The sequence below is a fragment of the Armigeres subalbatus genome, chromosome 3 (genome assembly GCF_024139115.2).
Source record: "Armigeres subalbatus isolate Guangzhou_Male chromosome 3, GZ_Asu_2, whole genome shotgun sequence".
Lineage (NCBI taxonomy): Eukaryota > Metazoa > Arthropoda > Insecta > Diptera > Culicidae > Armigeres > Armigeres subalbatus.
The window spans coordinates 142397277-142421425 of NC_085141.1; the positions used below are offsets into that span (position 1 = coordinate 142397277).

At 40.0% G+C, this 24149-nt stretch overlaps 1 protein-coding gene across 7 annotated transcripts in view; it reads left to right on the forward strand.

The window, feature by feature from the left end:
- The first annotated feature begins 2252 nt into the window (after window positions 1-2252).
- The window catches only part of LOC134227975 (solute carrier family 12 member 1), a 167803-nt gene continuing 145906 nt past the window's right edge, over window positions 2253-24149 (forward strand). For 2 of the 7 annotated variants that reach the window (XM_062709694.1, XM_062709700.1), the window contains exons 1-2: window positions 2266-2480; window positions 3330-3480. The gene's annotated coding sequence lies outside the window, so the exon portion shown is untranslated. Of the gene's footprint in view, window positions 2507-3329; window positions 3481-24149 lie in introns of all 7 variants that reach the window. The other 5 variants (XM_062709698.1, XM_062709695.1, XM_062709696.1 and 2 more) reach the window with 5 other exon arrangements.

Below are 24149 nucleotides of genomic sequence, written 5' to 3' on the forward strand. Positions count from 1 at the left end.
CACTTTGCTAGTTAGAAGGAACGTCACCTGAGCATTGACCATTGCTGACGTCGTACAAGGCAGGGTTGATTCAAAGGTTCTTGAGCATATCAACCTGAACGCCCGTTCGAAAGCTCTCCGTAACTATGTAATGTTGAGGCCAAGACACCATCGAGCAAATTACGGTCAGGAAGGAGCTTCAGGCGGTTTGCAGCGTATATTTGATCGAATTTCCCAAGTGTTCGATTTCCATTTGTCCCGAGAGGTTCTCCGGCGTAAACTTTATTGTTTTTTAATGACCAAGCTTATTAGCTATATTAATGTGTGTTGCCATGACTTGACTATCTGTATGTTTTTATCATGACTATTGTATTATATTGTATTTCATCCATAACATCATTGGGGCAGCAACAAGTCTGTTGATGTATAATAATAAATAATAAATAATAAATAATAAATAATAAATAATAAATAATAAATAATAAATAATAAATAATAAATAATAAATAATAAATAATAAATAATAAATAATAAATAATAAATAATAAATAATAAATAATAAATAATAAATAATAAATAATAAATAATAAATAATAAATAATAAATAATAAATAATAAATAATAAATAAATAATATTGAGGCAATAACTTCAAATCCAAATATCCTAAAACTTTGATGGAATGTTGATCAGTATAGATCATTAAGCATATTAATTAATGGCTTTGTGCTGTGAAAAATCGAAAGCATTTGGTCAGTGTTATCTTTAGGAAGGTCAAAACATATAACCCGCCCTGCAGAATATAGACCGTTCCGATAATTATAAATACACTAAGGAATAGTCGGCAATTGGAATGGCGCTTATCTATCTTCTTCTATATAATAAAAATGAAATGGTCTGTGTTCGTATTCGCATAACTCAAAAACGGCTAGATGGATTTTCTTCATTCCTTCAGCAGATATGTTCGTTTTAGTTTCCGACGGGTTTATATGATATTTCCCAATGCGAAAATGACGGGTAAAGTTGAGTAAATTGGGGAAAAATAAAATTAAGATTCGTATGATCATTTCTCGCCTACTATGCAGGACAACGTCTGCCGGGTCAACTAGTATTTCATGTAGGTAAATGTCGATTCCTCTTATCGATTACATCCTACTTTTTCACGTGATATATTAGTTTTTTTTGCTCAAATTGAGTTATTTTTGGAACGTGTTTTTTGGTAAATTACTTAGAAAAAAACGTATAACTGTTAAATCAATATAGTTTTCAATACAAAATCATAAACATGTCTGTCTTGTCGCATTAACGACGAGATCTGGTTGAAAAATTATTTCAATTACCTAAAAATTCCGAAACACCTCAAAAAATATTTGGAAAATGAAATAATCTTCATGGCTTTAGAACCAGACGATTTACAGGTACGATATATCTTGTGGATTGATCTGGACACTAATTACACAGACCATATTGCTAGCTTGTCAGACTGCCCAGTGGGAATTCTGCACAGTGGTCAATCCAAAAAATAACTCACTACATAAAAGTCATTTGTCTAGAGGATCTATACTAAAAAATACGCTAGAACAAAACTATTTTAGTTCTCGATAAAACAGGGGGTGATCAAGTCTACCCGGGGATCAAGTCTCCCCGCCTTCCCCTACTTATAAAACATAGGGAGATATATCGAGATGTAGAGAGTCGACTGTAATACTTAAAAAAAATCCATTGAAGTCACAGCTAGGAAACATCTAATTGTTCGCCTTCTACCCTTCACCTACCTACAGGATACCGACTCTGCGCAATCTGTCATTCAATGCCAGACTAGTCAGGTCCAAACTGATATCGTTCTGTGTCTCAAGCTGGAAATTGCCAGAGTGCCTCGCCTGCGCGAAGTGCCTGAAAGCGGTCATTTCTACTGATCTTAAGCACGTGCTTGCTGTCTTGCACCTGAGCAGTTCAATTCAAATTTTGCACGTACTTGGTGGAGCGCCGTGTTGAAGCATCCAACATCTTCCAAAAGAGAGTGAGCGCCGGGCGCATCTTGTGCCGCGTCGCGGCGTAGATCAAACTCGCGAGAGCCGTCTGCACCGGCCGGTGAGCAGGTTTCCGCGAGACCGGCTTCGTCGTCACACCAAAACAACGTTGTGGCACGCATGGAAAAATCGCGGGTCTTGCCGACGTCGCGACGTCGATGTCAACTGGTCTCATCCAGCAAGCGTGGCGTCGGTTGGCGCCGCCGTTGCGCATATATAATTCCAGCGGGCATCGGCAGGGGTTTCTCAGTTTCGATTCGGATGTTCCGCGGAACGCTAGTTCGCTCGTGCAGATATTGGCTCGGTTCCTGTACTTGTAGGTGGTCGTCTTTTTATGGATTTGCCGCATCGTCGCGATCGCTGTATTATTCCATTATTGGGAAGGTAATCAAAGAGTGATTACCTACCGATCAGCGTTGTTGCCGGACGGGCGTGGTTGGGCCGAAAAGAAGTGAGAGTGCTGAGTTAAAGGGGTGGGTAACGAACTGGTCTATAAAAGGTCGGGTTGGTGATACGCGTAAAATCCGCGGTAGTTGTTCGGGCAGGTGTCGTTAAAGAATTGTGGCGAATAAGACAATCAATGAGTGTGATCACTGATTGAGAATCGGTGTTTTCTCTATAGTTGAAGAATTGTTTGCATTGTTCTTTGACGTTGCTTTGGAAAGTAAATTGTGTAGGGCTACGACTGGTATTTCCTATATGGGTCCTATTTCTGACACAACTCAACCACCAATGATAGCAATAATTGTTTGGCAAAACTTTTACTCGAAAATGGAGGATGTAGACCATAAAAATGGAAATAAGTGCTAATAAATGACATTTTAGAAGAATGTGCCGAAGTGTAATAGTCGGATCCCTATAATGATAATTTATGTGCATAGATTGTTGAACCGGGTATAACAAGGAGGAAACACTAACTGTATCGTCGCTAGAGTGTGTCTCCGTCCCATTATGTGTAATTATTTGTCTTTCATTCATCAGTAACATTACGAAACAAAGTCATGCTTTTGTAGAGGAAACAATTGACACCTTCACATCAGTGCCTAACAGTCTTGCAACAGCACCTAGGGGCGACAATTTTCGCTTTGCAATTTGTTACGAACCTGAGAGAAGAAATATACACAAAGTTAAACCGATTAGGGCATTGTGAATGAATAAACGAGGTGAAACATTTGGCGCAATTGGAAGACGCCCAAGTGGATCGTGGCTCTGGACCCGTGAAACCAGATCGCCGTTCCTCCGGCGATTTTGTAGTTTCTCTGTGCATCCGCGAGCTGGACTGTAGAGTTTTATTTATATTTTTATTTTGCTTCTTATTGCAGTAAATGTTTAAACTTTTCCATGCTGAGTTCAGTTTTGTGTGATTTGTTGTGCTTGGTGATAATTCAAGTGTAAAGAAGTAATAAGTGCTGACTCTGCTGCTGGGCAGGTGAAATAAATATTGCTGTTCGTTAAGAATACTGCTGAATAGAGGTGAGTAGAAGTTATCAGAAATCATTTATGACACCCATTGTTGCATTTTATGAACTGGGTAAGGGGTTCTCAATTATGTTCGCGTTTCTCTGTAAAAAATATAGCTCCATTGCTCGTAGGAGTACTGAAAATATGTAAAGAACTTTGTAAATTTCTGAGGATTTCTAAAAATACGTAGAAAGCTTAACTGATTGATAAATTTCTGTTATGGAAATTCGTTTGGAAATTGCACTATTTTTTGCAATAATTTATCTTTCAAAAAACCTAGGAATTATTGAATTTTAATGGAAAGTATCCAGTAGAATAATTTAGAAAACAGATTTACCTCTATTCCATCACGATCATTCGATTACGGATCAGAGTCCACACTTTAATTGAGCTAGTTCAACAAAAAATTGACTGAGCAGGGCACGTTTTAGGTGTGCAATGGAATTAGTTTGGGAAAATTAAAATGTTCATCAAGCGAATTGAGGCATATTTACAAAAAGCGCTAGCGATAAAAAACAAATACCTTCAAGATCTTACTCAACAACAACCGCATTTCAATCAATTTTTCCAATACAGTTGAGTCTCTACATCTTGATATTGCAGGAACCATCGAGATAAGGAGATATCGGGGAGTGGAAGAAACATTGAAATGGATACTAGATTAAAAACATCTTGTTGCAAACAACAAATGAGAGCAAACCAAATGTAATTTCTTGTTTTTGATATGTTTGTCATTGCTCAAAGATGGTCTAGTGGCCTAGAAATATGAATACCTTTATGGACATAGGGAGAGTGAATCCTGATCAAAATGTGACCGGAACCCAGAACATCGAGATAGAGATAGCGAATTTAGATTTAGACTTAGATTTAGAGATAGCGAGATTTAGAGAGCAATAATGTATGTAGATTGAAGGCACCGAGAAAACCGTCGACATATAGAGAGATATGGAGATGTAGAAAGTCGATTGTAATTAGTTATCGACTCGGATATAATCATTAAACTTATCAGAGGGCATATATTGACCATGATAGCATATTTGAAACATTTGTTTTTTTAAACGATTTTGATTTAAGTTCATGAATCATCGCCAAATTGTTAGTTCTTTCAGTTGAGAAGGGGAAATCAGAAAGTTCGTTTCAGAAAACTCGAAAAAACTATCAAGTTGTTTTGTAACATTAAGCAAAGTGACCGCATAATAGTAATTCTGGAAAAGTTTGTTGCCGGTATGCTATCAGCTGCGAACAAAAACTTACGCAATTAATTTGCACTTAAATACCAAGGTTCTACCAAGATTTCAACTGAATAAAATGCATGTGCAATTTTTAAGAATTTTTAAAAAATATTGAGATTTTCATACTTGTCCTTATCACAAACTTCATCGTTCGATTCCTCCCATGCCTTCTTTTGTCGATTGTTACATATATGCGATCGTAGGCAGATTACATTATAACATTTTTTTTAAATTTAAATGTGGTGTAGAAAGCTAAAATCGTTGTTGCATTTAACGTAGTACATGTATGACATTTGTACCACAAAATGCCCAAGCAAAGCTGATGAAGACTGATACTGATATCTGATACTGAAGTAGTTTAGAAAATCTATTCTTCTCCACCACGGTTATTTGATTCTGGCTCATGTTCCAAGTGTCTCCCAAAAATTAGCTGATTTGGGCAAATATTGACAATTCACAAACCATTCACTGCTTACATATTCGCAGAAGTTGCTCTCAATAATATATATCGCAACATTTGGTTGACAACTAATCGCATTTATCATTTCGAATTTCTCTTTTTTTTTTCCTTAAGTGCAATTCAGACCTCTCTTTTGTGCATTTCTCGTAACATTTTGAAATACACAAGAACGGCACCATCACCGCTAGGTGGATTATTCTGTTTTTTTTTCAACCCTAATATTTTTTTTACACTATTGGTTTTCTTTAATTTCCCGATTAACCTGATTTTTTACAGCTTTTTAAATATCACCTAAATTTTCTTTGATTTTTTGTGAATTTTTTCATGGGGTTAACTCATAGTTTCATCAACACTAAAGGTCGTAATCTTCTAATACCCACCCGTGTAAAAAAAGAACCGGGTGTATTCGGCCAAACGGAATTTGGCCAAATGGTCCGATTTCAGTGTATATCGTGCATGTGAACTGTGTCTGACAACATCGTGTTAGCGAGGTGAAATCGACATACGGAGGAAACGCAGGACGCACACATATCCAGCTTTCCGCGAGCGGTAATGGCCGCCAGCTTGCCTGCGGGTTAGTCTCTGATTTGACGTTTCTGGAGGCCAACTGTACTTTCCATTCCAGCATTTCATTTCAGTCAGTTTAGTTTTTGACGGAAAACAAATGCTAATTTTGTACACATGAACTTTTTTTATTTCTCTGCTGTCAAATTAGCCAGACTGGCCTGTGCTGCACATAAAAGACTTCTCCATTCAGCTCGGTCCATGGCTGCACTTCGCCAACCACACAGTCTGCGGAGGGTCCGCAAGTCGTCCTCCACCTGATTGATCTACCTTGCCCGCTGCGCACCTCGCCTTCTTGTGCCCGTCGGATCGCTGTCGAGAACCATTTTCACCGGGTTACTGTCCGACATTCTGGCTACGTGCCCGGCCCATCGCAGTCGTCCGATTTTCGCGGTGTGAACGATGGATGGTTCTCCCAACAGCTGATGCAATTCGTGGTTCATTCGCCTCCTCCACGTACCGTCCGCCATCTGCACCCCACCATAGATGGTACGCAGCACTTTCCTTTCGAAAACTCCAAGTGCGCGTTGGTCCTCCACGAGCATCGTCCAGGTCTCGTGTCCGTAGAGGACTACCGGTCTAATTAGCGTTTTGTAGATTGTCAGTTTGGTACGGCGGCGAACTCTATTCGATCGGAGCGTCTAGCGGAGTCCAAAGTACGTACGATTTCCAGCCACTATGCGTCTCCGAATTTCTCTGCTGGTGTCGATATGTACGTTTTATATAAATCCCAATCAGCCCTATGACAATTAAAAGTAGAGCTGATTGGATTGTTATCAGAGTCAAAGTCAGCATGAGTTACCAATTGGCCATATAGCTGACTTGAATCCGTTAAAACTAAATCAATTGTAGAAGGATTTGGACTGGAAGAAAAACAATTTGGCCCATTAGGATATTGAATAGTATGATATCCCTCAGAACAATCTTCAAATAAAATTTTACCATTGGAATTGCTTTGAGCATTATTCCATGAACGGTGTTTGGCATTGAAGTCACCAATTATGAAAAATTTGGATTTGTTGCGAGTTAGAATTTGAAGATCAGCTCTCAACAAATTCCTTTGCTGCTCATTGCACTGGAAAGGCAAGTATAATAAAAGAGAATTGTCCAAAATTTGTTTCAACAGAAACTCCCAAGGTTTCGAAAACTTTGGTTTGAAACGAAGAATAAAATTTATGTTTGATACGTCTATTAATGACAATGGCGACCCCACCATAGGCGCTGTCAAGACGATCATTTCGGTAAATAAAATAATTTGGATCTATTTTGATGAAAAGACCAGGTTTTAAATATGTTTCAGTTATAATGGCTATGTGCACATTATGAACTGATAGGAAGTTGAATAATTCATCTTCCTTACCCTTTAAAGAGCGGGCATTCCAATTTAAAATTTTCAAAGAACTATTTGGATCCATTAAAACGAAGTCCAATAACAATTCTTTGAGTAAATTTGATACCAACCTGAACAGCTTCAGTTTTGGTATTTGCTTTGAACATTGCATCAATCATGTGATGCAATTGTTCATTTAGAAAATCAAAGTTGGAAGCAGACATGCTACCTGAGTCGTCAAAATGAACGTAATTTTGCGTTGAAAAATGGGTATGAAAATTATTCATCGTCGGTAAATTTTCAGAAATGAAATATTGTCTGCCTGCAGCGATGCTTGCATAGGTGGGCATGTTTAAAAAATTAGAATTCAACGAACTGTTCGTTACTCGGTGAGAGGTAGGAGCAAAATTTGTTCGTTGATGACGTTCTTATGTTTGACTCTTGCCATTCTTCCATCGCTTCAAATGTTCCGTCACTTTTTGCTTAGGCTTCACAGCTCCCCAGAGTCCTTCTAGCTGCAAGAAGGTTTTCGCTGCGAACTTTCATGATGAGCAGTTTACGCGTCCTGCAAATATCTTTATCGAAGGGAGGTTTGAAGATCCAGCGATGTTTGACCTATTACTTCAGTGTGATAAGCACATAACCTATTGATAGGAACTAGGGAATGACGTCGTCTGTCATCTCTGTTAATGGATTGAAACAAACTAAATTAATTACAAATGCCTTTATACATTGCTAATGTTTAAGCATTGCTAAGGGTAAAGCAGTCAAAAAAAAATAGGATGCACCAGAAAGTATAAGCACGATTTTGATTCGCTCCTTTTGTTTTCAGATAAAGCTTAAATAACAGGTTATTACTGAGCATCATTGTTTACATTATATTTTGTCGCTTTTTGATTCATAAGTGACATTTGGCTTTTGGATAAGCTTTTATGGAAATGCAAAGCTTTTTCCTTGAAAACCGCAAACAGATCTTGCACGAATGGTGCACTATTCCCGACATTCACTGAGTAAGATGGCGAAAATAGAAGATAAGAGCATCGGAGCACGGAGCAGTTTGCAATACAATTCGGAAGTATGCTGCTGAGCTTTCATTTCATCATGGACATGGAAAATCAGAACGAAAATCGTTCCCTATGAGCCTTATGCACGATCAGAAAATCGTTCAATCTTTTCCCCTAAAAATAGTTCTTCTGGAATAGATTTGGAAATATCTAAGAACACCGAATAATAAAGTTGGTTGAACATGGCACAGAATGAACTACGGACTTTCAGGATGCAGAAAAAGAAAACAAGAAGTGAATAACATGCCGAGTGAATAACACGAGTGGTACGATTTTCACGAAGTCCGTCCAGTTATTTGGTTTCGCCGACGACATTGATATCATGGCACGTAACTTTGAGAGGATGGAGGAAGCCTACATCAGACAGAAAAGCGAAGCTAAACGGATTGGACTAGTCATCAATACGTCGAAGACGAAGTACATGATAGGAAGAGGTCAATGTAAGCCACCCACCACGAGTTTCTATCGGTGGTGACGAAATCGAGGTGGTAGAAGAATTTGTGTACTTAGGCTCACTGGTGACCGCCGATAACGATACCAGCAGAGAAATTCGGAGGCGTATAGTGGCTGGAAATCGTACGTACTTTGGACTCCGTAAGACGCTCCGATCGAATAGAGTTCGCCGCCGTACCAAACTGACTATCTACAAAACGCTTATAAGACCGGTAGTTCTCTACGGACACGAGACCTGGACGATGCTCGTGGAGGACCAACGCGCACTGGGAGTTTTTGAAAGGAAAGTGTTGCGTACCATCTATGGTAGGGTGCAGATGGCGGACGGTACGTGTAGGAGACGAATGAACCACGAGTTGCATCAGCTGTTGGGAGAACCATCCATCGTTCACACCGCGAAAATCGGAAGACTGCGGTGGGCCGAGTACGTAGCCAGAATGTCGGACAGTAATCCGGTGAAAAAGGTTCTCGACAACGATCCGACGGGAACAAGAAGGCGAGGTGCACAGCGGGCAAGGTGGATCGATCAGATGGAGGACGATTTGCGGACCCTCCGCAGACTGCGTGGTTGGCGAAGTGCAGCCATGGACCGAGCTGAATGGAGAAGACTTTTATGTGCAGCACAGGCCACTCCGGCCTTAGTCTGTATAAGTTATACGATAAAATTTTGTGTGGAAAATTGTTATGCAATGTGATGATGATGATGAACCATGAGTGAAATTCGATTATAACGTGCTTCCACGGGACCAGTTCAACGTGATCCGTGCTGGTGAAGTATTGACGATGTAGATAAGCAATCATAACCCAGGACTATTTTGATCGGTTTTGATATCAGTGTATTACGCAATAGACAAGGTAATCTGGTACAAATCAAAAGGAATCGAATCCGTACTCAAGGAGATGGATTCTCCCAGGAAATTTCTATTGAAACTTTTTGTGTTTTTTTAAAAGAACATTTGTGAAACCAAATGATGGAAGCGGACTCCATCTCCAACTTTTCAAAAAAGATTGAAAATGTAGCCTAAATCATTGACAAACGGTCCGTGCATGGTCTTCTTGACGTACGATCAAAAGGATCTCGGATAAGTGATGCTGAACTGCAGTAAAGCATAGTAAAGGACATAAAAGCGAAACAATAATCTATTATTCTCAAAAAACAATGTCGTAATGTTATCGACTGAATTGAGCTAGCGTTATAAACTTGTTTTTTTAGTCTGTAGATTCAAGCAAGATTTTATGGTTACATTTCCGGTGTTTCGGGTAATTGGTTTTGGAGTTGTCGACGTTGCAGTTGTCGTATAGTAAAAACATACAAAGTAAAAAAAACAAACATAAATGTTTCAAAATTGCAGGCATGATAGCAAAACTCTCCGAACAACTGATGTGGAGAACCAAAAATAACGATTGGCGATAGACCCTTGATAAAACCCAAAACCAATCAGCCGAAACATCAAGAATTTCACCATAAAATTGTTCTTGAATCTACAAACTGAGAATGTCAAGCTTATAAATATACGTACTTGCCTTCAGTGCCTTGAAATCTCAATGTCGATTGGACTTATAAACCCGAATGTAAGCTTAGCCGAAGTAGATCTCAACTGGGTAACCCCTGTCTATATTACTGCTAGCAGCAAACTCATTATTTCAGCTTTCAGTGCGCATCTTGTTAGTTCGAAAATTTGCAGTAAAACCAATTTTTGGGAGACATTTACCACAAATATCATAACCATCTATTCGACATCAATAATAAACTCTAAATCGGAAATGAGAATATTGTATGAATATGCGTTTTCGTTGCAATTTCCCATTTTACCAACCTCCATCCATTCGGTTCAACCGTATTTATATTTACAGAATAGAATCTCTCACATCACAATCTTTCACAGCACTTCTAGATTTAGTGAAAATGATACTGAGAATATATTTCCCTCGCATTGAGAACCGCTGGGTTTGATCATATGTAGCTACAAATTTATATGGTCAGGTATGCAGTCACGAGCAGTGGGAGACATCGTTGGTTGGCCGCTTCTGTTCTATTCACCTAATATGGGACTTTTGTTTCGCGCATTTTTGCTGAAGCACAACAGAGTCGTTAATATTGTTATTGAATGGAACGGAGTGGTAAACCAGCGCGGTTGAATGGATCTGGGCCGGATTATTGGTTTGTGTGCTGATTTGCAGCCGGTGATAATATTCATATTCAGCGAACAAAATGTCACGTGCGCCGATCGGAATTACGATGAGTCGCTATTTTTGTCCTGCACACAAAGGGTTGATGAGGGGCCCTCATTGAGGGCAGCACATTTCATGATTGAAGGGAATTGTGTCAAAACTGGTCGGAGTTAAGTCATACAAGACCATGTGATTGTTTTGCCTTTCTCGAACACCGAGTGTACATAAGAGCTGTACGATCAATTTAACTGTTGATAATGATTTAATATATGAGGAGTATTAGCATTGAAGCGCTTTGTACTATTCTACATTAGAAGGTACATCCAACTTTTTGGATAGTTTTTGCCTTTCTCTCGTACAACAAAGTTCTACCAGAAGTAATGTGACCAGCAAGCGTCCTGCGAAACGCGGGACGCCTATCTGAGTTGCATCACTGGCTTGAAAATGAATCCTCGAAAAGTGCATTTCGCATAGATTTTTGCCCAAAAAAATTATAAAAATATTTGTAAGGCTGTATAGATTGGAATGAATTTGTAAACCGAAGTTGAAAAATGCAGCGTCCCGCGAAACGCTGGTCCAGAAGGCTTTAATTTTATTCAAAAGGTGGATTGGTGGCTCGGAGACCCTTAGTGTTAACAATCGTCTGAGTTTTTAGAACTGAACAAATGCCTGTCTTTTTTTGTTTAACACGTTTCATATGAAAGGACTTGACCTATTCAAGTGCAACAGGTTTTAATCGAAGCGACGCGACGAATCGACGACCGTTCGTAGTTGGACATTATTGTTTTTGTTTATCAATAAATCAAGCGTTTTTAATAATATTTATAGTATTCGACGAACAAATATATTGTTTACATTCACACATTGGATCATTACTCAATTAAGCCTTAGCGCAATTCACTACTCTCATAATTGAATTTATTTAGCAGCGTACATGAAACGCTTCAAAGTGTTTATTCATCAAAATGTAGGAAACAAATTATGGGGTGATTCCAATAGATGGAATAGAGAAAGGCATCACCACCACGGGGGATAAATTAGTTTTTTTCTGTTCTATCGATTTTTATCATTTTTTGTGTGGATTGAGGTGTTGAATTAACAAAGTTTACTAAAAAGTAACCAGCCTATTCAATTTGTTTAGATGATGGAAAATTCCAAGGAAAAAACTATGTTAAGAACATATGTTTATAAAACATCACTATTTTGTATCATGAACCTATTTTAAATAAATTGATTAAGTTTTGCATAGGATCACAAAGCTTCAGGAATTGGAACGAAGACTGATTCAAATGATGGAAATTTCAGCACACATTTTTCAAATAAGTTTGTTTTGCAACACCTCGGTTTATGTTATGTGTTCCAGAGCTCATCCTATAAAAGATTCTGATCAGTTTCAATAAATCTAAATATAGGTGAAGTGTTGTTTGGTTATTTTTTGCTGGCATTCTTGCTCTGTCATCGCAATAATCACCGCACTTGAAGTACCTTCAACATCAATATGCTACGTAACGAAGAAGCAACTCCTATACCTATTCCCTTGGTCCAGTAAATGGATTCAAAACAATCTATCTATAGCTCGGTCGGTAACCGGGATGAATGAATGGAAGATGAAAATGAAACTAGATGCGATGGTTTGTGTTTTTATTTGGCTTTTGTTTAACGATGGGTGCCCTGCTCGCTGGCTCAGAAAACAGATTATGGATCACGACGCGGTGATATGAGCGGTCGTTTGCAAATAGCAAAAAAAAAAATCTCTGTTCGAAGGCAAACTAGAACCAGTAGGGCATGATGAGAGCAAAAAAATCCTCATTCAAAGTTCTGCTGGGCAAGGGGACCCATCCAAGGCTAGACACGGTCAAGCTATCGAAGGGCGAATCTGAGGTATGTGCGCGTGACTCGCTGAATTGGCATTGGTGCCGAAGTGAATACAGTCGATAGGTTCTAACAGGAGTAGTTCGTCAGAAAGGTCGATCAGTAATCGTGCAACATGCTGTTCTGAAAGGCTGTGATTTTATTCAGAACACTAATCATATGCGTATGTTTGTTGGTGTGTATGTGCGTAAACCAAGTTATATTCTTTCGCGTAATGCCTATGAACGGGCAATTCGATCTAGTTCATCGATGGTTTCAATGATTTGCAACTGAAATGACGAAATTGGATATTGGGCATGATGAGGTTTATTTTACTGCTAATTACGAGAATAGCCCTATGACCGCTAAGTGGAACACACAGAGTTTGTTCTCGGGTCATTCTTGTCACGTGCCGAATCAACATCATTAGTACATAGCTACACGTTCGCTTACATTGGCACAGGTGACGTTCGCTAACCGTCGCACCATTACCGATTCAGTCATCTATCGGCTCGAACACGTTTCTCGCGGTCCTCTGATGGTGCTTGGGTGTTTCTTCGGGCGAAGATTGATGAGCAGCAACTACTCTTAACAAGTATTTAATTGATAAATTTACAGTGTCAGAAGCGAGCTGACCTGCACGTTGGTGGGGTTCCTCGGAGGGGTTCCGATATCTTTATGGGCAACTAGAGCGAAATGATGAGAAGCAGACTTGGTGAGTGGTTAGATAGGCATCTTTTGCGGGAAATCGTAAACATTGCATGAGCCGGCAAATGAGCATCCGATGATGACTTTTGTGAGATAGCAGCTGAGTTAGTTAATTGGAAGTTATTGCTAACAGACATGCTATGCTGCTATGCTTTCCCATCGATGAGTTTTGTTTTGTTCAGAATGTTAGTCCGAATTGTGTTGGTCAGGTTGGCTGTTGATCAATAGCGCCGGCCAAAGCTTTGCATTCAGTTGGGAGAGGAAGGGAAGATTGGTGTGTTGTTATTGTTGCTACTAGAGACCTCTGCATCTCCACAATTACCATGGGAAGGAAGTTGTATTAGTTGGGTGGAATAACCAGTAACATAGATTGGGATTCACAATGGAAAGTGATGTGACCTATGCATTTCTATTTTACTAATAATAGTAGGGATATTTTTATATACGACCGTATTAGCATTTATTTAGCAGATCTTTTAGAACAGGTTTTCAATTGTTCATCCATCGCGAGGATAAACAATTAATTGCTCAAAGTGAGCGATTCTTTATTTGAATTTGGATTGAAACGCAAATGCCAGGGTTGGTCATTTCTCACACTTCGTCTTGAAATGTGTAGAGATTTTACAAATAAAGAGAAGTGTATTGATTCACACTCGAGAGCGTTCACACGTAAGTGTGATTGAAGCCAAGAGAAACATGATCGATAAAGAGTGAGAATATTTCCGGTCGCGTGTGTTTTGATATTGTGTACAAAATGGTCTATGTTTAGGCGCTCACAACAGCGTATTTACATGGAAGATTTAGAATATAGCCTAAATGTATGCATTTTGGTAAACAGCAAATTACCATTTTCCTATACTCTTTACACTTGTGGACTTGTGCGACGAAGAGTGGATACTACGCACGCTCCTTCATACAAAGATAAAGTGTATTTCTGCACAATACACTCGGATAACAGATCGAAAAAAGAGAAGTTTTTACACCTTCTCTTGAATACTCCTCAGAGCGAACCAACCCTGGCAAATGCCATAAATATTTCTTCAACGCCCGGATATGTAACGGTCACAGCGAAGGGGCGACAATGTAGCAATGAGTTTATTTGAAACTATGTAGAAATAAATCGTTTTGTTGGCAATATCCCTACCCTCTCATTTTTCTATTTTTCCTCTCAGTCCCACTTTGAACCTTAAACGTCTACTTGAGATATAGAATATTGTTTAAAATATGGTTGAAATCTATCGAGGAGTACAGAAACTACACTGCATTGTACGTTTTCTAAACGTTATACATACTTTACCCACACATTCTCCCCTTTCCAAATGACGCTCCCGTCACCACTATAATTTATGGAAACTGATCCGTACGTTAAAAAGTTATACAAACCGTTAGATTTGTGAACATACCACTTTCCCTGTCCCTACATCTACATCCGAAGAGAATTGTAGAATCGCCTCGTTTTGGATATCAAACTAAACACGTATAGTCGCGTTGGTAGATCAAAAGACAATGTTCTCTATTCATTTGGGACATATCTAGGAACTTTTTTCAAATGGGCCTAATTGATTTTGACCTTGATTTTTGGAATGGCGATTGTGCTCTTAATTCAAACTATTTTGGTCAACTAATGCACCTAATAGAAAGAATATACTGCGATCCATCTGGTAGTAACGTCAGTTGAACGAAATTTGCTGCATAGAGAGAATATGAGTCGTTTCAAATTTCAAGGTCAAATACAGTTACGCCTATTTGAAAAAAGTTCCTAGATATGTATCTTGGCACTCATGTAAGGATGTCAAAGTGTATCTCTACTCAGGTATGTTATTATTTATACAAAACAAATGTAATAGAAATGGTGGGACCGATACCACAAGAACATGAGTTCAATATTTATTTATTTATTTCATCTTTGATCCAAAACCACACAGATTAGAGTATATAATCAAACATATCACATTCATCGTTAAACAATCTACAACATCTGTCAAGTGGTTTGTTGTAACCGTAAGCAGTGCGGTGCACCGGGGTCCAAAGCAATCGGGGATTGCGTATTCGGCGGCTAGGTGCGTGAAAGTTGATTTCCCTGAGCACGCTACTGCAGTCAATGTTGTCACGGATCATGTCAAAAATAAAAAGTCGTTGTAAATACGTTCGGCGTTTGGAGAGTGTTTGCAAGCCAATGAGCCTACATCTGTGCTCATACGGTGGCAGGTTATCTGGATTGGTCCATGGCAGCTGTCGTAATGCGAATCTGACGAAACGTTTCTGGATGCGTGGTGCATGAATCGCATGGGGAGGAGCCCATATCTGTACTCCGTACTCAAGAATGCTTCGGACCAATGAGCAGTATAGTGTTTTCAAAGCATAAACATCATCGAATTGTGCAGAGTTGCGGCGCAGGAAGCCAAGCATAGTGTTGGCTTTAGAGATTGTCTTTGAGATGTGCTCGTTGAACCGAAGCTTACTGTCCAAGGTAAGGCCAAGATCCTTTATGGAGTTAACTGCTCCCGTCATTTCCAATTGTTTTAATTAAAATATGTTCTCGAAGCCGGAGAAAAACGATTCATTCCTGCACAATATGCAATGGAAGACTCAAAAAACCTGCAGCAGCAAGGGATACTAATGCATCAAATATCTAAGGTTTACGCTTTTGCGTTACTGGCTCTTTTCCGTTGAGATGGTCCACACATTTTCCGGAAAGCTGCTCAAGAAAGTAAAGCAGAACAATCCAGAAGTCCGTGTGTCTGCAGCAATCAAGCACAAAAGGACATTCACTCAAGAATTTCTACAGAAGCGTAGGACTTAGTGATCAAACCGGTCGATCAACTTTTCGATAACACGAATTAAAAGTTCCCAAAACAACGAATCCAGGAAAGCCACCTTTAATCGCGCGCAACTACTGCAATGCAACATAGACCGAGTCAGTGAGACTGTGGCGTCGACGATCGGAAATGGCGATGACCAATGTATGGGACACAGATCTGCTGGGAGCTCTTCGATTCAGTATGGATGATGGACGGGAATGCAATGAAATATTCGCATATCAATGTAATGGACCTGAATCATTTTATTTGCGGCAAGCACCACAGCAGCCTGGACACTAACTGCCACCAGAACTTTCACAGGTACGAACCTTACAAGAACCTTGTAGTTGCCAAATCGGCCACAGTTTCAAATGAAGCAAAGGGGGATTAGCAGCGCATTGAAATGATGTCGTCCCTCGAATATTCCTGATGTGTCTTGTCCAAAACTGGAGGAATTTTGACAGTGGTTGAACTGGTGAGCACGTTCCAATTTCCTTTCTTTCTTCAATTACTTTATAAATTAAAAAAAATTAAAAATTGAACACTAAATACGTACAGGGCATCGTTTGCTTCTATTGCCGCGGATATTGTGGGAGTCCCAGGTATCCGGTTCACGTTTTAGTTAGCAACGGTGGCTCTTCTTGACCTTCTATTCTCTAAGTAGTTAGTACGAATAAGGGCGTTCTTGTGAAGTTTTGCTGTACCTGTTATGAACAACTGAACTGAACTGAACAACATCCCATTCTAGTGTAGTACTAGTCTTCGTTACAATAAGGGCACCATTACGGAGCATGAGATATGATCAAATTATTCGTAGTACTACTTGACCAACACCCCCAGCTGGGTGAGGGGTAGAGCAAGATTTTTTTATGTACAGGTTATCCGACTTGCCAATATCCCTAACTCAGCCATGTTGGATTTTTGTATGGAATTTATGCTGAAAATGTATGTTTCCCCCCCGCGCTGGTTATTCCCATCTACTGGCGAAGTCGGATAACCTGTACATAAAAAAAATTTGGGGTAGAGGATGACACACACACACATAAGCAGTAACTGGTCCATCGAATAGTCAAATCTGATTGGTGAGTAAACACGATAAAAAGTAATGATTCTGCATTTGGTGGGATCGGCTGGCATTCCGTTTATCTGACACCAAAACTTGATTGAAGTCGATCAAGATCGATTATCAGAAGCTACACTAAATTGTTCGTTCACAATATACATACATTTTTCCAATGACATTCCCACCCCACTATAATTGACTTCTTAGAACAGATAATATGTTCCAATATTGATTGAAGTCGACAAACATTGAGTTTTATATACGTATAGAAAAAGATATGCAAACAAACAAATGCAGGAAAATATTAAAAAAAAAGTGTCGCAATATACGAAACTTTTGTAAACAAACACAATATCGATTTCGTTGAATGTAATGATTTTCTGTTCGGTAGAGAAAAAAATATTCTATAGTGTATATACCATTATTTTCTCAAAAAGCGCTTTCTTCTGCAGCAATTTCACACCCAAATTGCCAAATTGTTAATCAAATTGTGAAATAAATAAATATATTTAAAGCGCTTTGAAGACATTTGCAAATAAGTAAAAATATAGAAATATTTGAAAATATGGTTTCTGTATAACAGAAATGTTTGAAAATATAGAGAAATATACGCACGCAAAAAAAAAGCGTTCCCGAATTCGTGAACCAGCCAAAATACACCGTGATTTAATTCATGGATTTGAGAACACCAGTCACGTTTTACAGAACGTTCCAGAAAACGTGACTGTATTCCCTAATCCGTGACTGTTGTTCACGAAAAAATACACCGTGAACTCATTAGTTCACGAATTCATGAACGCTTTTCAGGAATTCAGGAATTCAGGAACCATGAATAGACCTACCAGCAATGTGTTATAGTTAATTAATCTGGGTGTATTAAATAAACGACAGTATGGGACTACTACCCAGGAGAAGGCAGTGCATCAATATAATTTAATTTGAAGAGCAAGATACTCAACAAACTGCAGGAAACCATCATGTCATAAATATCTGCATCTTCGAAAGCATGACCGGCGGCTTCATCGTCACTTCATCCAGTAATAATATTTCCCAAGACAGTAGACTTCAATGTTCTTCAACCTGAACTCATTTTTATCATTTTGCATTAAGCCAACAAAAAGGAAAAAAAAATACACAATATATTCTTCTTCGCCTAATTTGCGATAATGAAAATGTAGGTTCGAACAAATTTTAACTATTTTCATTAATTTCATTTATTTAGTTTACATCTAAACAGATAACACTGAATCAACAATTTGACGCCACACCATGTTCGAGGCCGCATCTCTCCAAGCTCGCCAAGTCGTTTTGCACCTGGTCTGCCCACCTCGCTCGCTGCGCTCCACGCCGTCTCGTACCTGCCGTACCTGCAAGTCCTCCTCGAGCATTGTCCATGTTTCATGTCCGTAGAGGACTACCGGTCTTATCAGCGTCTTGTACATGACACATTTGGTGCAGTGTCGAATCTTTTTTGACCGCTGTTTCTTCTGGAGCCCTTAGTAGGCACGACTTCCACAACGACTAACATTGTTATCAGCCGTTAGCAAGGATCCAAGGTAGACGAATTCCTCGACCACCTCGAAGGTATCCCCGTCTATCGTAACACTGCTTCCCAGGCGGGCCCTGTCGCGCTCGGTTCCGCCCACAAGCATGTACTTTGTCGTTGACGCATTCACCACCAGTCGAACTTTTGTTACTTCACGTTTCAGGCGGGTGTACAGTTCTGCCACCTTTGCAAATGTTCGGCCGACAATGTCCATGTCATCCTCGAAACAAATAAGTTGGCTGGATCTGTTGAAAATCGTACCCCGGCTGTTACACCCGGCTCTCCGCATGACACCTTCTAGCGCAATGTTGAACAACAGGCACGAAAGTCCATCACCTTGTCTTAGTCCCCGGCGCGATTCGAACGAACTGGAGTGTTCGCCCGAAATCTTCACACACACACACACATCTTTGCACACCATCCACCGTTGCTTTGATCAGTCTGGTAAGCTTCCCAGGGAAGCTGTTCTCGTCCATAATTTTCCATAGCTCTACGCGGTCTATACTGTCGTATGTCACCTTGAAATCAACGAACAAATGGAGCATTGGGACCTGGTATTCAGGGCATTTTTGATTTTCACTGCCTGTACCCTCAGCGCCATTCAAATGTTCCTCGTAGTGCTACTTCCACCTTTCGATCACCACACGTTCGTCCGTCAAAATGCTCCCATCCTTATCCCTGCACATCTCGGCTCGCGGACACGAAGCCTTTGTGGGATACGTTGAGCTTCTGATAGAACTTGCGTGTTTCTTGAGAGCGGCACAGCTGTTCCATCTCCTCGCTTTCCGCTTGTTCTCCGCTGCGTCGTTAATGGCTGCTTTAACTGTATTCCAGCAGTCCTTAAGGTCACTCCTGACGGAATCCAAGATTAAAAGTGCTCGCGTTTTCGGGGGCACACCACTCGATTCAGAGGCGGCGCACAACTGTCATTTTTGTTGATTTAGCTTTGCTGCGTCGCAGCATGCGTGAAATAATGAAAATGACAGTTGTGCGTTGCTTCCGTATCGAGTGGTGTGCCTCCGAAAACGCGAGCACTTTTAATCTTGGATTCCGTCAGGAGTGACCTTAAGAGGGGCCCATCGAGCTCACCCTCTTCCGGAAATGCTGCCTCGAGATGCTACGCATATGCAGTGGCCACATCAGGTGGTGTGTAGGTGTGATTTTGTCTGCAGTGGTGATCTCCAGGTGTACCGATACGGAAGGCTGTGTTGAAAGTAGGTGCTGCGAATGGCCATATTCTTGGAGGTGGCAAAATCAGTTAGTCGTAGGCTGTTTGCGTTCGTCAGCCGGTGAGGGCTGAAATTTCAATAGTCTGTTTAAACTCCTCCTCTTGGCCAACCTGAGCGTTAAAATCTCCTATGATGATTTTCGCGTCGTGGCTTGGGCCACCGTTATACTCACGTTCAAGCTGCGCATAGAATGCGTCCTTATCATCATCAGTGCTTCCGGAGTGTGAGCTATGGACGTTGATTATGCTGAAGTTGAAGAACCGGCCTTTGATCCTCAACCTGTACATTCTTTCATTGATCAGCCTCCACCCGATCACACGCCTTTGCACATCACTCATCACTATGAAAGCTGTTCCCAACTCATGTGTGTTGCCGCAGCTCTGGTAGATGGTATGATTACCTCTAAACGTTCGCACCATTGATTCCTTCCAACAAACCTCCTGCAGCGCTACGATGCCGAATCCACGGTCCTTGAGCACACCGGCGAGTATGCGTGTACTTCCGATGAAGTTGAGAGATTTGCAGTTCCACGAATCGAGTTTCCAATCGCTAGTCCCTTTTCGTCGCATTGGTCTTCGCCGATGGTTCCGGTCCGTACTCTCTTGTTGATTGTTCGTTGCGTATGTTTTTGACCCTTCCTTCGGAAGTGTCTATAATTTCACTTTGTATGCGTTACGCAGGCGTGCTATGTATAAATCTATAAATAAACCTTTTGAATTATGAAATAAAATGTATGGCAATTGAAACCAATTCACTTTAATATTGAAAATATAATTACAACAAGTGATATGATATGGAAAATGCTTATTTTTCGGATTTGTTTCAAAAAAACATTTGATTTTAATTGAGGAACAGATAGAAGCATGTACCACAAAACCTTCTCAGAAAAGCAAAAACGTAAAAATTTGAAGGGATTCCAAAAATTTTTTTAGTGAAAGCTAGATAACAAATGTGAGCATGTTTTGAGCTACTAATAGACCAGTTATATGCATGTATGTGTGCGTATGTGTGCAAATTCTGAAATTTACTACCATATAAATCTCGCTCATTTTTAAAGTATTAAACATCATTAGTTTTTCAAAATTAGGCAGCCATAAGGCAAAATATATGTTATTATTGAACGCTATTGAGTTTCGTTCAGATCAATGACTGATTAAGTTAGTTCTGGATTAATTAATATCAAGTTCTCTGGAAATTACGAGTATACATGCTGCCAGCGTTACGATAGTTTCTAACCAATCATGTTACCACATGTTACAATAGCTATTCAATCCGACGAGCGCCTGATAGATAGGCAACCTGACGTACAGTGCGGAATCATTCGTTTGTTGTCACTCAACCCATGGAATCCGCCTTTTGGTAGGCAATTAATTTGTCATTTACACTTCCAATCGCCGTGGGAGGTTGAGTAGTTTTATCTCGTTTTAAATACTGGAGTCTGAAAATATTTCCTTTTAATTAAGGAAGGGTCAAAATCTCACTGTAGATGGATTGATCTGGGTTTTTTTTTTAAAGGATTGCTTGCAGGGCCTGACACCAAACCCCCTAAATTTCCGGAGGACCATTCCTTATTCCCGGTGGACCATGGTGCACAGTTTCACTTAGAGTACCTCGCTGGCACTCGGACGATGATCAGCCGCCCCTAACATAGAGAACAGACGCTGTTGTGAGCCGATCCTGACATGGAGATTAGACACTCAGTAAGATTTGCACCTCCCCCCTTCCCTGTCAGCATATGACCATAGTTCCCACCGGGGTTGGTTACCCGATCTTCCCTAAACTCGTATCCCGGTCAGCACCACGGGGAGGTAGGGATAGGAGTTGCTGGGTAAGAGGCTAAGGACCGCAAGATGGGGTCCATTTTATTCCTTCAGGTACGCGAAGTACCAATGGTACGCTTTACCCAGCATTTGCCGTGCCCAGTAGACCTAGTAGACGTTTATTAGGCCGATACAACTATTCTGTCTAAGCACCAACCCACCGCCCCCCCCCTCGGATTTTTTTGCCCAAAAATAATATTTTGAGGGGGCAACAAAATAAAATTCGGATAATTGTGAGAATTTTCAAAACATTCTTTAACAAATCCGGGGAGTTTTTTGTTTCATTTTAATATTTATTTTTTTATTATTACCATCCCCTCCCCATTGACCTTCCATAGACCAATAGGACATAATGTTAATTAAATATTTGTAACGGCCTTATTAAAGACAAAGATTGTCGAGTTTCCAAATTATTTTCAAATGAAATTCTGAAATATTTTCAAACCGAAATAATTTAGTACGTACTTCCGAAGAAGTTCTAGGAGCAATTCTTCAAATTCCTGAAGAACATTTCCCCTTTTTTCTGATTAATTAAATGTCAGATGTATTTTGTTTAAACAAATATTGTTTTGTTTGATCGATCATATGTTGTACAACAAATGGTTCCCCAACAAACAATTAAGGCTGAATAAGCTACTTTTTTAGCTAAAAGAGCCTGATTTAAATTATATAAGGTATTCATCAGCTTTCAATTTTGTTGGGTCAAGACTTTATGGGATATGAGAATAAATGCTGCATAATTGTAAAGAATGATAACTGTCATATGAACTTGGCTAAAAATATTTTTTCTGACAACAGCTAAATAAATCTAGGCTTTCAGGGAAAATGCCATCGGCGTGGTAAAAAATATTCGGCGGCGTAGCCAAAACGTACACGCAAAAAAAAGCGTTCCCGAATTCATGAACCAGCAAAAATACACCGTGATTTAATTCATGGATTCGGGAACACCAGTCACGTTCTGCAGAACGTTCCAGAAAACGTGACTGTATATCCGAATCCGTGACTGTTGTTCCCGAAAACATACACCGTGAACTCGTTAGTTCACGAATTCATGAACGCTTTTTTTGCGTGTATTGATTTTTCCTTCGTTGACATTTAGCGCCCTATCCTTGCCAGCAAAAGATGTTTCGCCAGTGACGACAGTCTTCCTCTATGGTTTATTAGCTATATTGATGAAACCAATAGAGCCCATATTTTGCACAGTTGATTGACCCCAAAATGATTCTGAAAAACCTTGATCTCACTTTATTAGATGAAATTTTCGTTTTTCCATATACCTAACTGCGCCCCGCTCTAATGTATTCCTTTGAGTCAGAGAAGGTAGCACACGTAACTCTGCTGGTTAAAAATTTTCGCCATAAATCAGTTAAAGCAGCTACAATAGAGAATGCAAAAATCTGGTGGAATCCTACTACAACTAGTTATTTTTTGCAACATATTTGTTGCTTTTTCAAGTGTACAAACAAATATTGTAAAGAGATCAACGTATGTAAATCGAAAAGTGTGAAGCAACATGCCTGTCGGAAATTTCGCACTGGAATTGGTGTGAAAAAATCGTTTGCCCACATTATGTTCTACTCTATAAATAAATAAGACAGTAGCTATACATACTACGTACTGTTCATTTGCCTGGATCTTTGATATTAAAATGCATGACCACGAAATAGCTGCTTTTGCTTGTGGTAATGGCATTGGCGAATCTACATCTAAAATCTTGAATATAGCGCTCGAGGGAGCGATTAGGAGAGCTGGTGTGCAAAGAAGCGGTACCATTATCACAAGATCGCATATGCTCCTGGGATTTGCGGACGATGACGATATTATCGGGATTGATCGCCGTGCCGTGGAAGAGGCTTTGGTGCGTTTTAATAAGGAGACAGCGAGGATTGGACTCATGATCAATACCAGCAAAACGAAGTACATGGTCGCTGGCAATCAACGTGGGTTTATTAGTGGTGGTGGTAGCGAAATGGTGCTGGATGGTGAAAAATTTGAAGTGGTAGAAGAATTTGTGTATCTTGGAACAGTAGTGACGTGCGATAATGATGTTACCCGCGAGGTGAAAAGGCGTATTGCAGCTGCAAATAGGGCTTATTACGGACTTCGTAATCAGCTTAAGTCCCGTAGTCTGCAAACGAAAACAAAACTCGCGCTGTATACTACTCTGATTCTTCCGGTGGCTTTATACGGCCATGAGACATGGACGTTAAAGGAGGCTGATCGGAGAGCTTTCGGAGTGTTTGAGCGTAAGGTGCTGCGGACAATACTCGGCGGTAAACAGGAGAACGGTATCTGCCGGCGTCGCATGAATCACGAATTGTACCAGGTGTATAAAGGGCTGGATATTATTAAGCTTATACAATACGGCAGACTACGGAGGGCTGGTCA